A 15,376-nucleotide genomic window follows, 5' to 3' on the forward strand; every position below is an offset into this window, starting at 1 on the left:
TGGGCCGCAAGACTCTACTCAGCAAGAAGTACAAAGTCAAACTGCATGTCCACATTCACCAGAGATCATCATCTGCATTTTAAACGTAGCAGGACTAACGCAGGATGATGGAGTGGAACAGAATTTGTGACAGATGGTATGGAGCATGTACTTCTGCTTGACTGAGAAGCTGCAGTTCCATATTGCTGTAGAGCTCTGCAGGGGTCAACTCCTACCCTGGGCACAAAACCAGGAGTCACCTCACCACCACCATCCAGGCCATGTTGCTTCTCCTGACCTGTCGGCTGCTCACAGAGAGGGGACCTCACAAGTGCAAACCCCCAACACATGCCTGCTGCTGCTATGGCCTTCAGGGACAGAAATTTCCTCAAAGTAACTTCCCCTGCCACGAACCACTGCTGCCCTAGCAGAGACTTGGACAAGAGACCTCACACTCAACACCCCGGACTAACTGCCTGCTGCCGGTCTATCAGGGACTCAGAAAGACGGGACCTCACAGTCACCTGAACAACCAGGTCTCTGCCTTTGGCCAAGAAGATTCTGAGGCAAAAATTACCTCACTAGAACTTCCTCAGCCACGAGACAAATCCTGACTGATCAGCTGCTCAGGCAGAAATGATCTCAAAAACACACAGCCCCGCCGCAGACCTGCTGACGGCCGTGGTCACAGCCCCAACAGCCTCTTAGGGAGCTCCTGCAGGAAAGCAGCCCCCTCACCATCATCGCTGCCCCTGCTGCAGCGAGAGGGCACCCGCCGGCATTTGAACGCACCCGCAGCCCCCACCAGCCCCACTCGCACCCGCTCTCACTTCCGCTCCCTTCTCGCCTGCTTCGCTCCCTCCCTTCTCGCACCTCTCTCTTCTCTTGGCCTTGTCCCACTCTGGACTATGATTGGCGGACACAGCCGTCATTCCAATCCATCCCCGCCCTCCTCCTCAGGACAGCCAATAGGAGGGCCGCACTCAGGAGATGCCATGGCAACGCTGCGCCCTCCTGCCCTGGCAGCCAGCTCCGCCCCCTCATCTCCCACCGCGGGACGGCGCCATCTTGTGGGCGGCAGCGCAGGGCACGGTGGGGCCTCAGGGCAGCCCGGCGCCGGGTGCCCGGGCAGTGCGGGGCCCCGGGGGGGGGCCGCTCTGCTGCAGGGGCCCCGTGGGGCTTCTTGCTGCCCTGTGCCCTGGGGGCCATGCTGGGCTTGGAGGGCAGCCCTGGGGCCTGTGCTGGTGCCAGCCCTGGTGCCAGCGCTGGGGCCCTGGGAATGGCCGGGGTGCCGGAGCCTGCGGGCGACGTGCTGCTGCTGCCAGGGCAGGGCAGTGTCCTCTCGGCCCTCGTGCCCCAGCCCCTTCCCCAGGGTAGCCCCAGGGCTTGGCAGCCCTCCTTCTGCACCTGGCAGGGCTGGGCCACGGCCAAGCAGGGGCTGCTCTGTGTGGGGCCGGGCTGTACCCCGAGGGGTCGCTCCAGAGGGCTGAGGAGCCCCATGCGGGCAAAGGGCAGTGAGGCTGGGGACCAGCTCTGAGCCTGCTGGTGCTAGGAAGTGGGGGTGTGGGGTCGTGAAGGGACTGGGGGAGATGGCTCTTTTGGGCTTACTGCAGCACTTCACCCCATAGCTCAGAGAAAAATCCTTGGGTCAGTCAGGACTTGGCAGTGGGGACCGTGCCTCCACCCATTTCCAAGGTGCTCTCCCAAATAGGCTTTCTTTTGCATGCAGATGTTTTGAGTCCAATCTGTGCAAGGACACAGGCTATGACCATCTCGAGATGGCTTCTCTGAGCCCAAAACATGCTGTACCAACTTGTACCAAGCATGAAAGGATCAGAGGTCCTCTCAAACAGGCAGGGGACCTGGGATCATTACAAGGTGGTTTCCTTATTGTACATGGACATTTCAGCAGGTTCTTGAGAGCCCCATGAGAGCAGCAGGCTGCCCCAGCCTCTGGGATGCAGGACCCCAATTCTTCTCAGAGCCAGGTCGCAAAGGGGGACACGATCCATGGAAAACCTGCCATGCATTCCCATGCCCCCCACAGACCCCAAAAGGCAATGGAGCTGGACCACAGAAGCCTTGAGGCTCAGCGCATCTCCTGCCCCATGACCCAGGAGTCCTGGCTGTCCACTAAGACAGATGGGACCCTCAGAGATGACTCTTGTGGCAGCCCCCAGTCCTGTCCAGCCACCCCCACAGCCCTGGATTCACAGTAGTTTTTGCAGTTACCAATCTTTGTGCAACATCTCGGGAAGAAGTACCCGAAGCCCTTACCCTCAGTGGAGAGCTGCAGGAGCCTTGGGAACAAGGAACTGTGGTCTTGGCTGATGGTGTCCATCCAGCAGTCCTCCATCTCGTCTCTTTGCCCTCAGCTCACCTCTGCAGCCCAGGAGGAGGGATGTTCTTCCCTTCACCCAACACTCCTTTTCATCGTGCTCCTGTTCCTCTGCGTGTCAGCGACGGATCCCAGCACAGCCCCCATTAACTCTTGTCTCCAGTCTTGCCATGGAGCCACTACAAGGGCACCGGCAGGGAAGGCACGAGCAGTGCCCAGCAGCACCTGGGTCTCGGAGGGAACTGAGGGCCCTCACCCAGGACACCATGGAGACCTCCCTGTGATGCAGCACATCCCGCTGTGACCTCAGCTGGTGTCATCTGGGGGCACAGCAGGTCAGTGCCATGGAGATGGCACCGCCAGGGAGAGAGCAGAGAGATTTCCTCTCCCCTCCTGGAAAGCAGGCATCTCCCTTCCCCCAGCTATTTTCCCAAACTTTCTGATAAATCCTTCAAGAATGTCTCCAGGCGGTGTCAAAGTCAGGGAAACATCTGAAGTGGGGACCTGGAGAGGTCACCGCTGTGCTCCTGCACTCCCTGGCTGCTGCACAAGGCAACAGGATTCTGTGCAGGAATCTGGGGTTTGGGGGTTGGATTGGGGTTTGGCATTTTTACAGGATCAAAGTCCGGTGGGATGAAAAAGCACAAAGGGTGGCCACAGGCTGAGATGCTTAGGTGAGCCTCCAAACTGTGGATCACTCTTTTATTTGAAGTAGGGTATAGGAGAATAAGGGACAGGGCGTAACCTTCCTCCTTTAGGCACCAAAGCAGGCTCTTTGATTTGAGAAGCCTTCAGCAAGGTTTCTCGGTCTGCGGTGCTTAAGATAGAGATGATATGCCAGAAGAGAGCAAACACACATCATGTAGCAGGCTTTGCCTAGGAGACTCGTCCCTGCCAGATTCCAAAGCCATGGGCCAGGCCACGTAGCCAATTGGAGGAAGTTTTCCCATTTCCCATGAACTTAGTCCACCTTTCCTTCTGTGTGAGCCTGAGGAAAGCCAGGTCTCATCTCTGGGCTTCAGATGGTCCTTGGGCTTTTCAGTGTCACTTTGGGGCTCTGCTTCTCCCCTGGGTACGCTCCTCAGCCCCCTGCCCTTCCCCACACCAGCCCCCTGGCTCCTCCAGGGATCTGTGCAGCCCAGGCACCCTGGATCCACACTGGCACCCTTGCCCTCCCACGATCTGTACAGCTCTGGCACCCTGGATCTCCCACATTTGAGGATTCAAGGCTTCTCAGGACATCCCTCATACTGCAGTGCTGCTCTCTGGGCTCTGGTGCAGAGCCTACGAGGCACTGCAATGCCTCAGGGCCTGCATTCAGAAGTTTGTAAGGGCACCTCCCAGCTCTGCAGCTGCTAAAGCTTGTGAGCGTCCCTACAGCCAACCTTCCTGCTCTTCCTAGTCTCTGCAGAGTGCTGGGGCAAGTCTTGCAGGAGGGAGACTCCACCCCCCTTAAATACTGTCCGAGATGTGCCTTTCCAAGTCCCTACAGGAGTTAGTTTCCTTAGTCAGCCTCTAGTCATCTGTGACGCAGGGAGCCCAACTCTACCTGCTGGCATCTCTGCCCTTTCTCTCCCTTGTCTCCTGTGTGCCTAGCCAGTCTTCTCCATGCACCAGAGGCATGGGAAGTGTTGCCTGAGAGAACTCAGCTGAACCTATGACACGTTGTGGAGCTGAGGGCCTGATGGAAGCAAGTCTGGGATGACTGTTCCCCCATCTCCTCTCCTATTCCCAGCCCAAGGGTTAGGAATGTCCTCTGGAGAGAGTGGTTGGTTTGGTATGGCTGGGATGGGTTTCCCTCGACATCGCTGGGTCCTGCCTGTGTTGCTCTGAGTGCCCAGAAAATTTCTCTTCTCTGGGGGCTTGCATCAATGTTTTCCAGACTTTTGTACAGAAAGATAGCTTGCTCCAAGAGCCCCCAAATCCCTCCCCACACACACACACCCGCAGGACGGCACAATCTTGTGGAGATTTGTTTTGCTTCTCTGTCATGACAGACATCTTTTGAGCTACCGTCCAGATTACAGCAGGGAAAAAAAATGTTTGTTTAAAAAAATCTTATCCCTGGCAGCAAATACAAACTGACTCCTTACCCCTGCACCTCCACCATCCAGTAGAGCAGCAGCTCATGCCTCTCTGCTTTCCCCGTCAGTTTCACCACCCACCCAGAGTGTTTCAGCTTTCCATTAGGAGGGAACATCAAGCAGTAGAAGAGGCAAAGAAAGCGGCTTCTCTCTTCTTTTCACTCTTCACCTGCTGCCTTAGGTTTCACTAGTGATGGAGCTCTCACAGCTCAGGGCTTCTCTGCACCTCTCAGGCTGCCGTGCTGCGACAAGAACTTCTGCTCTAAAGCAGGATTCAGGAAATGTGGAGGTTGCTGCGAGTTCTTATGCAGGCACAAAGCTGAGCGTATCAGCTAGTTACAGATTAATAATCTACAAGTAGAATCATGAAGAAAGGAATAGTTTCCCAGCAGTTCCCAACACCCCTGTGTGCTCAGCTCTGCCCTACAGACACCTCCTGGCAGCGAGGCAGTGTTGAGGGGCATCTGCGTGTTGGCAGGTGCTCGGGGTAGTGAGGACAGATCCTGCTGAGGCCAGCAAAGGTGCTGCTGGTGCTGTGCATGCCGGGGAAGGAACTTTGTGAGCTTCCTTCAGACCTGCTGGTCTCTCCATCAGCTTTGGAGTCTCGGGCTCTTGTCCAGGCTTGGCAGCTCCTCTCCCTTCCCCCCACACCAGCAGCAGGGACCTGAAAGCAGAGATGTGGGGAAGCTCCTTGCCTTTGGTGTCATCCCTGCCTGGAGCTACCTGCTGAGAAGCCCCTGGGAAGTGTCCTGGGGGTGAGCAGGAGCTGTGAGGAGCCCTACCCCGTGCAGACCCCTCTCCGTGGGGGAATGACCCTGCCCTGCGTGGGCCACTCCTTCACCCTAGAGTTTCCCCAGCCCGTGTTCAGACTATTTGTAGTTATCCCTGTGTTGTCCCCAAACTGCGTTCTATTACCCAGTGTGCAAGCACCCAATAGACACACAGGGTCCAGAAAATTGTTTCTTTATTTCTGCACAGAGATGGGTGCTAGGAGGTAGATCCACAAAGCTAGCACACCTTCTCTGCTTCTGACTCTTCCTCCCTTGTTTTCCTTGAGTCTTGTTTACTATTTGCAGGGTTTTTTTCACAGCATCGCTCAAACAAGGGTGGCAGCATTTCCTTGGCAGGTGACTTGCCAAGTGCTGAGCTGATGGTGATTCAGCTGGGCAAGCTGGTGGGGGAGCAACCTAGAGGAGACACTGACTGCAAGAAGAGTGAGGAAGCAATGGCCTGGGATGGCAAGCAAAGGTGCCAGATGGTGTGGGGAAAAACAAGCCCATCACGACAGCAGCAGGAATGCAGGGAGCTGTGGCATGAGCTGCACAGTGAGCCACTGGAGAGGGCTGAGGATTAGCAGGCAGAGCGAGGGGTGTCCTTGGAGTGGCTGTGTGCTCTGGAGTGCCTGAAGAAGGGCAGCCTGTGCAAGGGGCATGGAGTGCAGGGCTGGAGAGAGGCAACTTGGTGGTGCTGCCCAGCTCTCAGCTGCCAGGCAGGCTCCAAAGCTGAAAGCAGAGGCTTGGAGGCAAGGCCATAGGGATGGGTGTGCCCATGGGGACTGCCAAGGCATTGTGCTGGGGGTGCCCCCAGCGATCCCCGGGGCTTGGTGAGGGCTGTTGCCACAGAGAGCAGCAGGGCTTGGTGATGGTGGTGGCATGGTGCCTCCAAGGCCATGGTGATGGGGCTGTCTCCATGGGGACTGTGTCCCTGCTGGGAGCAGAGCCCCTGGGGTCCTCCCTCTGAGGAGAGCCGCTCCCTGAGGAGGCAGCAGCTGCCCTTGGGGCCAGAGCAGCAGGACCCCAGCAGAGGATCCTGCAGAGGGATGAGGAGCAGCAGCAAACATCTGCTGCCAGGCTGCACACACACTGCTAGGCACGCCAGAGCGCAGGGGCGAGGTGAGCCATGGGGCTGGAGGCAGGGGTAGGCAGCAGGCATGGGAGCTGCCCGGAGAGCAGGCAGCTGGTTTGGCAAAGGAGCTGGGGTGAAAGAGGCAGGCAGGAGCTGCTGCGGCCAGGTGGGAATTTCTTGCCGGTCCTCGGGACTTTCCCTGGGACAAAGCACAGCAACCTGCATGCTCCAAGGGCCCCACAGAGCCCGTGAGCTCTGTGCTGAGGGGCAGAGAGCAGCTCTGGGCCCAGCTCAGCCAGGCCGCGTGCAGCCAGAGCTTCCCTTGCACACGGCCCTCAGGTTTCCTGCTCTTCACCAGCCACTCGGACCAAGTCAACAACCTGCATCCTGTGAGTCCTTCTGCCCACAGGTGGCCAGCAGCAGCTGCACGCAGCAGTGCAGCACAGCCGGAGCCCAGCTTGCTCCCACCAAAGGCACAGGCTGCCTTGGCTGCCCAACACACAGGGCTCATGGGCTTCTGCACGTGTCCTCGCAAAGGTGCAGAGATGACCATGATGGTGGCTTTGAAAGCCTCTGCCCGACTCCCCGGAGCTGCCGAGGAGCAGGTGGGAAGTGCTGGCAAGGAGCAGGAGGTCTCTGCCTGCCGGCAGGCTGACTACATGCTCTGCCTGGCAGCCTGCAAGGACATACCTGGGGGTGCCCAAGGCAGCTGCCATTTCCTGTCTCTTGCCCCACACTGACAAAGCCTCTGCCCAGACAGCCTGGCTAGCAGGAGAAGCAGAGCACCCGCAAGACTTCTGCCTTGCTCTCTCCTGCTCCTACCAGGGCTCAGCTCCAGCCGAGGCTGCCTCCTGCAAGGCTTGGCCCTCTCCCAAGTGCTTCTTAGAGCCAGGTGGCCCTGGCATCATGCACAACCAGAGGCACCAAATTCCACAAACCTTCAGAATTGTTTAGCTTTGTATGTCATTTCCACTTGGCATATTTTGGAAGGACATGACTTCTTTGGGGTGTCTGACATGGCATTTCCATACACCACCTGCTTTGCCATCCCACTGCTGTTCATACTGACATCTCGTAATTTATTTTATTTCCCCCGCATACACACCCCACTTAGGCTTTCTCAATCGTAGCATGCTGCTGGAGCAAATGACAGGAACTGGGGTGTGTGGTAGCGGTAGGCAGGGAATACAGAGGGTGTTGAAAAAGTGCAGAAAGCAGATGTGTAGAAGTAGGGAACTCTGCTAAAAGAGTGAAATTTTTCTACTGTCTTGCTATGGGCAAAAGCAGGAAATGAAGAGAAAAGAAACTTCTGTCTTCCACAGCAGCTCTATGGAAAGAAGTGGGGACAGGATGCAATGGGTCCACATTGGGGCCCCTCACCAGCAGGCAGTGGGGCAGGGGCTCATTGTAAAGGAGTTTTGGGTGCCAAAACAGAAGAGCATCCCTCCTCCTCAGCTACAGAGGTGAGGCAAGGACAAGCAGCAAGTGAGAGGGAGGACTGCTGCACCAATACCATCAGCCCAGGCAACAGTTCCTTGTTCCCAATGCTCCTGCAGCTCCCAGGGAGCCTTCAGGGGCTCCTGTTTGAGGAGGCACACAGAAACTTTGAACTGAAAAACCTGCTGTGGATCCCGGGCAAAATCCTGCCTGAGAAGCTTGTCTGGCTCGGGAGACCATGTGGCAGCCAGGACTCCTGGGTGCTGGGGCTGGGGCTGTCCTGATGCCCAAGGCCCCTCTGGAGATGAGGGAATTTATCAGAAATGTTTGGGAAATAACTGGGGGGAGGGAGGGGATGGCTTTCCAGGACGTGGGAGGAAATCTCTCTGCTCCATGGCTGGGCCATCTCCATGGCGACGGCATAGTGAGCCCCCAGATGACATGAGCTGAGGTCACAGCAGGATGTGCTGCATCACAGGGAGGTCTCCATGGTGCCGTGGGTGGGGGCCCTCACTGCCCTGCAAGGCCCAGGCACTGCTGGGCACTGCTCACGCAGTCCTCACCACTGTCCTTTGTGGTGTCTCCATGGCAATGACAGGGGACAGGAGGCAACGGGGGTGCACTAGGAGCCCTTGTCGACATGTGGAGGAGCAGCAGCATGTTGGAAAGGAGTATTGGGTTATGAGATGGGAAGAGCGTCCCTTGTCCTGGGCTTGAGAGGTGAGCTGAGGGCAAAGGGACAAGCGAGATGGAGGACTGCTGCAGGGACACCATCAGCCAGGAATGCACTTCCTTGTTTCCAGTGCTTCTGTAGCTCTCCAGTGAGGATTGATACCATTTGTACCCTTTTATAACTGTAACTTGGCAGAGCAGATTTGGGGCTCTGAGATTTCATCATGAGATGGCCACAGCCTCTGTCCTCCTGCAAAATGGGCTCCAACCTCTGCACCCAAAAGGCAGCCTGTTTGGGAGAGCACTTTGTGAACAGGTGGAGGCACCACTGTCACCCTGTAAGACCTGGCTACCCCAAGGACTTTTCTCTGTGGGGTGCACTGATGGGGTGAGCCCAACATGGCCATCTCCCCTGATGCCCTTGGTCACCCCATACCTCCACTCCCTGGCACCAACAGGCCCAGAGCTGGTCTCCCCCTCACTGTCCTGTGCCCCCATGGGGCTCCTCAGCCCTCTGGAGTGACCCCTCAAGGACACCCTCCCAGCACTGCCAGGCACAGCAGGAGGGCTGCCAAGCCCTGGGGCTACCCTGGGGAAGGGATTGGGACAGGAGGGCCGAGAGGACACTGCCCTGCCCTGGCGGCAGCAGCACGTCGCCCGCAGGCTCCGGCGCCCCGGCCATTCCCAGGGCTTCATCGCGGGCACCAGCACAGGTCCCAGGGCTGCCCTCCAAGCCCAGCATGGCCCCCAGGGCGCAGGGCAGTGAGGTGCCCCGCGAGGACCCTGCAGCAGACCGGCCGCACCCGGGGCCCTGCACTGCCCGGGCACCCGGCGCCGGGCTGCCCTGAGGCCCCGCCACGCCCCATGCTGCCGCCCACAAGATGGCGCCGTCCCGCGGAGGAGGGGGCGGAGCTGGCTGCCAGGGCAGGAGGGCGCAGTGTTGCCATGGCATTGCCTGAGTGCAACCCTCCTATTGGCTGTCCTGAGGAGAAGGGCGGGGATGGATTGGAATGACGGCTGTGTCAGCCAATCGGAGTCCAGAGTGGGAAAAGGCCAAGAGAAGAGAGAGGTGTGTGAGGGGAGGGAGCGAAGCAGGTGAGATGGGAGCGGGAGTGAGAGCGGGTGCGAGTGGGGCTGGTGGGGGCTGCGGGTGCGTTCAAATGCCAGCAGGTGCCCTCTCGCTGCAGCAGGGGCAGCGGTGCTGGCGAGGGGGCTGCTTCCCTGCAGGGGCTCCCGAAGGGGCTGTTGGGGCTGTGAGCAGGGGACCCAGCGCCCTGTAACCAAGGGGAACTGACCTGCGAGCCAGGCGTGCCGGCCTGCGCCGAGCAGCTGGGCCTGGGAAACTTGGTGGGGTTTGGGTGCAGGAAGCTTTGAACCTTTTGTCGGTCTGAGATGCATTTTCAAGGGTTTCCCTGAGTTGCTGCTATCCCCACAGCCCCCAGGTGCTGCTCAGAGCTGTGTTTGGGATCTGCTGGGCAAAGTTGAGAGCAGGTTGCTGGTGTCCTCACAAGGTGTCGTGCCCAAGTCGTTGTGATTGCGCCATAAGTCTTGGTGTGCTCCAGGACCTGTGACCCTGGGAGCAGCCTGAAGGGTGTTTGCAGAAGAGCTCTGTTAAGTGTGAGGTGTTTTGCTTTTCAGGGGCCTTGGAAGTTGACGAAAGGCCATTTTCACACTTGCTGTTGTTATTCGCATAATCCTAGATGAGGAGGAAGAGCTGCTGAATTCTGGCTCTGCTGGTTTCAGCAATTGAAATGTCCTGGACGGAGTCTGTTGCCATATCTCGAATTGTCAGTGCGTAAAATAGGAGAATGCTTGCTGTGCTCGGTGTGTAGAGGATTTGCTGTGCTTGTTCAGCATTTGGGAAGGAAGTAGACTTGTGAGCTGTTGGAAGGCTTCTCCCTCTGACTGGGACATGAGGCCCTGCTCTCTTGCTACATATAGAGACTACCTAGGTGAAAGCTAATGTATTTTTGGGGGGTTGCAACTGCTACGTAATGGGTGCTCTGCTGCACTGTGAGCATTGTGAAGCCAGGAAGTGAATCAGGGAGGCCATTTGGGAGGTGGCTCAGCCGTGGGAAAGGGCAGGGGGAGCTGCAGGCAGCAGCAGGGTGGGCAGTGAGACATGGAGTACCATCTTTGACCCTTTCTTGCCCAAAGCATCCTTCTGGCAGCAGGCGATGCCCAAGCAGCCTTGCATTTATTTCAGAGATTCACAAAGCTGCCATGAGCTCCAGCAGTCTCTGAGGCCACTGCATTTCCCTTGGTGCTGAAGCCTGCCCCCAGCCAGTCATCTCTGGGTACCTTGTGGGCTGTCAGGGGAAGCTCTCATCTGCCTGTGGAGAATGAGCCTGTGGATCTGTCCTTCTTTTTTGTTCAAGTGAAGCTACCTTTTGCCATTTCAGAAGAAAGTGTTTGTCCTGCCTCCGAGCTGTCGGGAAGAGAAGGCGTGAGGATGGGCTTCCCTTTGAAGGCTCTAGGGGCCTGTCAGTAGGGAGGCCCCTTTGGGTGAGTGCCTTGAGGGCATGTGAGGCAAAAGTGAGCGGCAAGAGCTGGCCTGATCAGCAGCTGTGAGAGCGCTTGCTCTCTGCTTCCTGGAGATGGGAAGTGACCATGTCAGGGCTGTGAGTGGATGTTCAGAGGAAGCACTGTTTCCAAGGCGTTGGAGGCCTAGAAGGGACTGGAAGGGCTTGAGAGTTGGGCTTTCTGTGTTGTGGGGCCTTTGGGGTTGTCCTGTGTGCTGCCATGTGTGGTGCTGTGCCCTGTGCACCACTGATGCACAGGCACATGTTGGCTCAGTGTTGTGCTGCTCAGCATGGGAGGAGGTGTGTGGAGAGAGCAGTGCTCTGCTCCCAGAGGCCAGCCTGCCATCCCAGAGTCCTTGTGGGAGCCCTGGGTGAGCACTGGTGCTGACTGTGCTCCCTGCTTGGAGCATCCTGGTGTGAGCGAGGGATGCTTGCAGTTAGTTGTTTTCTGTCAGCTGAGGTCCAGGCTTGCAGTTTCTGAAGGTCTTGATGCTTCCTGAGTCTTTTGGGTTTTACGGACTCTGCTGGAGAAAGTGGTCTGCTCATTCCTTCAAGGCTTTCTGTGGCATCTGGACCCTCCTTGCATCTTCCCATCTCAGACCATACTGCATCCTAATCGATTCTGTCTTTCTTTCTTTCTAGGTTGCTCCAGTTGTGTAGGTTCCCCGTGCAATCCTCGAGCCACTGAGGATGGAGGCAGGATGCCAGGGTGTGTCCCTGTAGCTGTCAGCATCTTTGCCACCATTGTGAGCCCTCTGTGAAAGCGGCTGCAAGTGAATGAGATGAGGCTATGCGTGGATGTGAAGGCTTCCATGAATGCGCCCATCTTCCATGGGTGAGCTGGGGCGTGTGGGTTCACCTCCTGATACCTCTGCTGAGCTGCACGTCCCACATCATACAGATGCTGTTACTGCCAGCACACTCAGGAAATGAGATTGTGCCCCTTGCTTTTCCTAGAAGGTTGTGGTGCCCTGTAGGATGAGTGAAAGACCCTTATAATGAAAGCCAGCATCTGTCGAGTGCCTTTGTGTGAGTTCCCGAAATCCTTGGTAGCTTGAACGGAGGTCTCAGACCTGTTGGGCTCCTGGCTTTGTGAGGGCTGAAGATGTGCCCAGGGCCAGGCTGCTCGTGGCACTCAACCCTCAGTGCTGTGTGAACCCAACTGTGGAGCTGGGACTCCTGCTGCAGAGGCCGTGCAGCCAGGAGAGCTGGCATTTCAGCAGCCCTCCAGCCTGGGGCTGTCTCCTTGCTAGGGCCTCATTTCAAAACCTCTGCACCTTTGTCCAATCACAGGGCCTCTAAGTAAGGAAAGGAAGGGAACCGAGGTTACTTTGAGGTCAGGGGGCCTTCAGGACTCTCAAATGTTTTGACGTTGTATCTGCAACTTCTGTATTCCTAAAGAAAATCTCGGTCCCTCCATACTTAGGTGGAGATTCTTGAGCAGATTGGGGATGGAAAGCAGCAGCCTGCTCTGCCCAAAGAGAGCAGGATCCTGCCGTGTGAAAAGAGCCACATCATGCCAGGAGCCAGCTCTGTGCCTGATCATTTGCACGTGCCTTGTGAGCCTGGAGTGCCTTGGCCACCTTTGGTGTTAGTGCAAGAGCTTCCCTGCGTGCCTGGGTTTTGGAGTCAAGGGAAGGCAGTGAGGAGAGCAGTGCCTGGGGCGTGTGCAAGTGGGGAGTGCCCTGCATGCCTGTCTTCTTGCTGGCACTTGGTTGCATGTAGTAGACGAGGCAGCTGTGTGGGGCAGAGACGGTGGCACAGCTGGCACAGCAGAGGTGTGGCATTATGTGGAGGGCTGTTGCAGTGCTGAGTTGCTCTGTCAGTGTCAGACAGCCTTTCCAGTGCAGCTGCTGCCTGGGCTGATCTCTCAACGTTGGCCCTAGAAATGGAAGTGGCATCCTGCTGTCAACTTGTAGGTGCTTGTATCCGTACTACGTGAGACTTGATGGGAATGGTCTGTGTTGTAACTTTTTAGTGCCTAGAACAATACCGCTGTGTTAATTGGCATACAAATACGTAACTAACAAGGTCCTGGAAATCTGTGGGAAAGAACAGCAGTTGGTTACACATGGGTTGTGTGGCTTCCAGACACAGAATAACCATGAGAAGCAGTTAACATGAAGGTCAGAAGTTGAAGAGTAATGAAGTAGTGACCCCCAAAGTCAAGTGTGGCGCCCGAAATAAGTCTGCACACGCGTGCAGTATGATAGCCCGGTTATGCGACTGGGGCGGAGTTGGGCTAGACTCCCTGCATTTGGTGGCCCCATGTGCCAGGACTCCTGCCTACCACAAATAATCATAAATACCTGATTTTTTCCAAAGGAGAGAGAGGCTGCTACACAACAGAGGACCACTTTGCCTCCTCGGGGATGCCCGCAAAGATTGTGCCTGACGACTCTCTCTCTCGCCATGCAGACGATCGGGACAAGCGTTGAGGTGGTCCTTGTCGAGATTACCATTGGGTCGGTCTGTATGTAAATATCTCCTAATAAGCTTGCTACTGAAGAGTGTTTGTGTGTGTGTGTGTGTGTGTGTGTGTGTGTGTGTGCTGGCTTGCCAACACAGATGTTTACTGCCGGGAATCTATCTACAACATAAATTGGTAATGAGAAAGGGATTCCCGTGGTTTGCAGCATAGTGAGATTGGTGAAGCGAACAGCTGTACCGAGGCCTCGCCACCTGCATTGGTGGGACTCGGTCAGTGGGGTGCACAGTTGTACCGAGGCTGCGCCACCTGCATTGGTGGGACTCGGTCAGTGGGGTGCACAGCTGTACCGAGGCTGCGCAAACTGCATTGGTGGGACTCAGTCAGTGGGGTGCACAGCTGTACCGAGGCTGCGCAACCTGCATTGGTGGGACTCGGTCAGTGGGGTGAGCAGCTGTACCGAGGCTGTGCCACCTGCATTGGTGGGACTCGGTCAGTGGGGTGCACAGCTGCACCGAGCACACACCACCTGCATTGGTGGGACTCGATCTGTGGAGCGCACAGCCGTACAGCTGCAGCACCACCTGCACTGGTGGGACTCGGTCAGTGGGCTGCACAGCTCTACAGAGGCTGAGCCACCTGCGTTGGTGGGACTTGGTCAGTGTGGTGCACCACTGTACCAAGCCCGAGCCACCTGCATTGGTGAAATTCGGTCAGTGGGGTTTACAGCTGTACCGAGGCTGAGCTATCTGCATTGCTGAGACACGGTCAGTGAGGTTCACAGCTGTACCGAGGCTGAGCCGCCTGCATTGGTGGCACTCAGTCAGTGGGGTGCACAGCTGTACTGATTCTGAGCTACCTGCATTGGTGGTACTCGGTCAGTGGGGTGCACAGCTGTACCGAGGTTGAGCCGCCTACATTGGTGGGACTCGGTCAGTGGGGTGCACAGCTGTACCAAGCCTGGGCCACCTGCACTGGTGGTACTCGGTCAGTGGGGTGCACAGCTGAACTGAGCGTGCGTGATGTGCATTGGTGGGACTTGGTCACTGGGGTGCACAGTTGTACTGAGGCTGCGCCACCTGCATTGGTGGGACTCGGTCAGTTCGGTGCACAGCTGCACCGAGTCTACACTACCTGCATTGGTGGGACTCGGTCAGTGGGGTGCACAGCTGTACTGAGGCCTCCCACCCTGCATTGGTGGGACTCGGTCAGTGGGGTGCACAGCTGTACCGAGGCCGAGCTACCTGCATTGGTGGGACTCGGTCAGTGGGGTGCACAGCTGTACTGAGGCCGAGCCCCCTGCATAGGTAGGGCTCGGTCAGCGGCGTTACCGCTGTACAGAGGCCGAGCAACCTGTATTGGTGAGACTTGGTCAGTGGGTTGCACAGCTGTACCGACGCTGCACCACCTGCATTGCTGGGACTTGGTCAGTGAGATGGACAACTGCACTGAGGCCGTGCTACCTGTATTGCTGAGACTTGGTCAGTGGGGTGCACAGCTGCACTGAGGCTGAACCACCTGCTTTGGTGCGACTCGGTCAGTGGGGTGCAGAATTGTACTTAGTCTGAGCTACCTGCACTGGTAAGACTTGGTCAGTGGGGTGCACAGTTGTACTGAGGCTACGCCACCTGCATTGGTGGCACTCGGTCAGTGGGGTGCACAGCTGTACCGAGGCTGCACCACCTGCATTGTTGGGACTCGGTCAGTGGGATGGAGAACTGCACTGAGGCCGCGCTACCTGCATTGCTGAGACTCGGTCAGTGGGGTTCACAGCTGTACCGAGGCCTTGCGACCTGCATTGGTGGGACTCGGTCAGTTGGGTGCACAGCTGCACCGAGTCTGCACTACCTGCATCGGTGGGACTCGGTCAGTGGGGTGCACAGCTGTATGTAAGCTACCACCTGCATCGGTGGGACTCGGTCAGTGGGGTGACAGCTGTACTGAGGCTGCACCACCTGCATTGGTGGGACACGGTCACTGGGGTGCAAAGCTGCACTGAGGCTGAACCACCTGCATTGGTGAGACTAGGTCAGTGGGGTGCAGAGCTGTACTGAGTCTGAGCTACCTGCAT

Source organism: Rhea pennata, unplaced genomic scaffold (assembly GCF_028389875.1).
Source record: "Rhea pennata isolate bPtePen1 unplaced genomic scaffold, bPtePen1.pri scaffold_23_2, whole genome shotgun sequence".
NCBI classification, from domain to species: domain Eukaryota; kingdom Metazoa; phylum Chordata; class Aves; order Rheiformes; family Rheidae; genus Rhea; species Rhea pennata.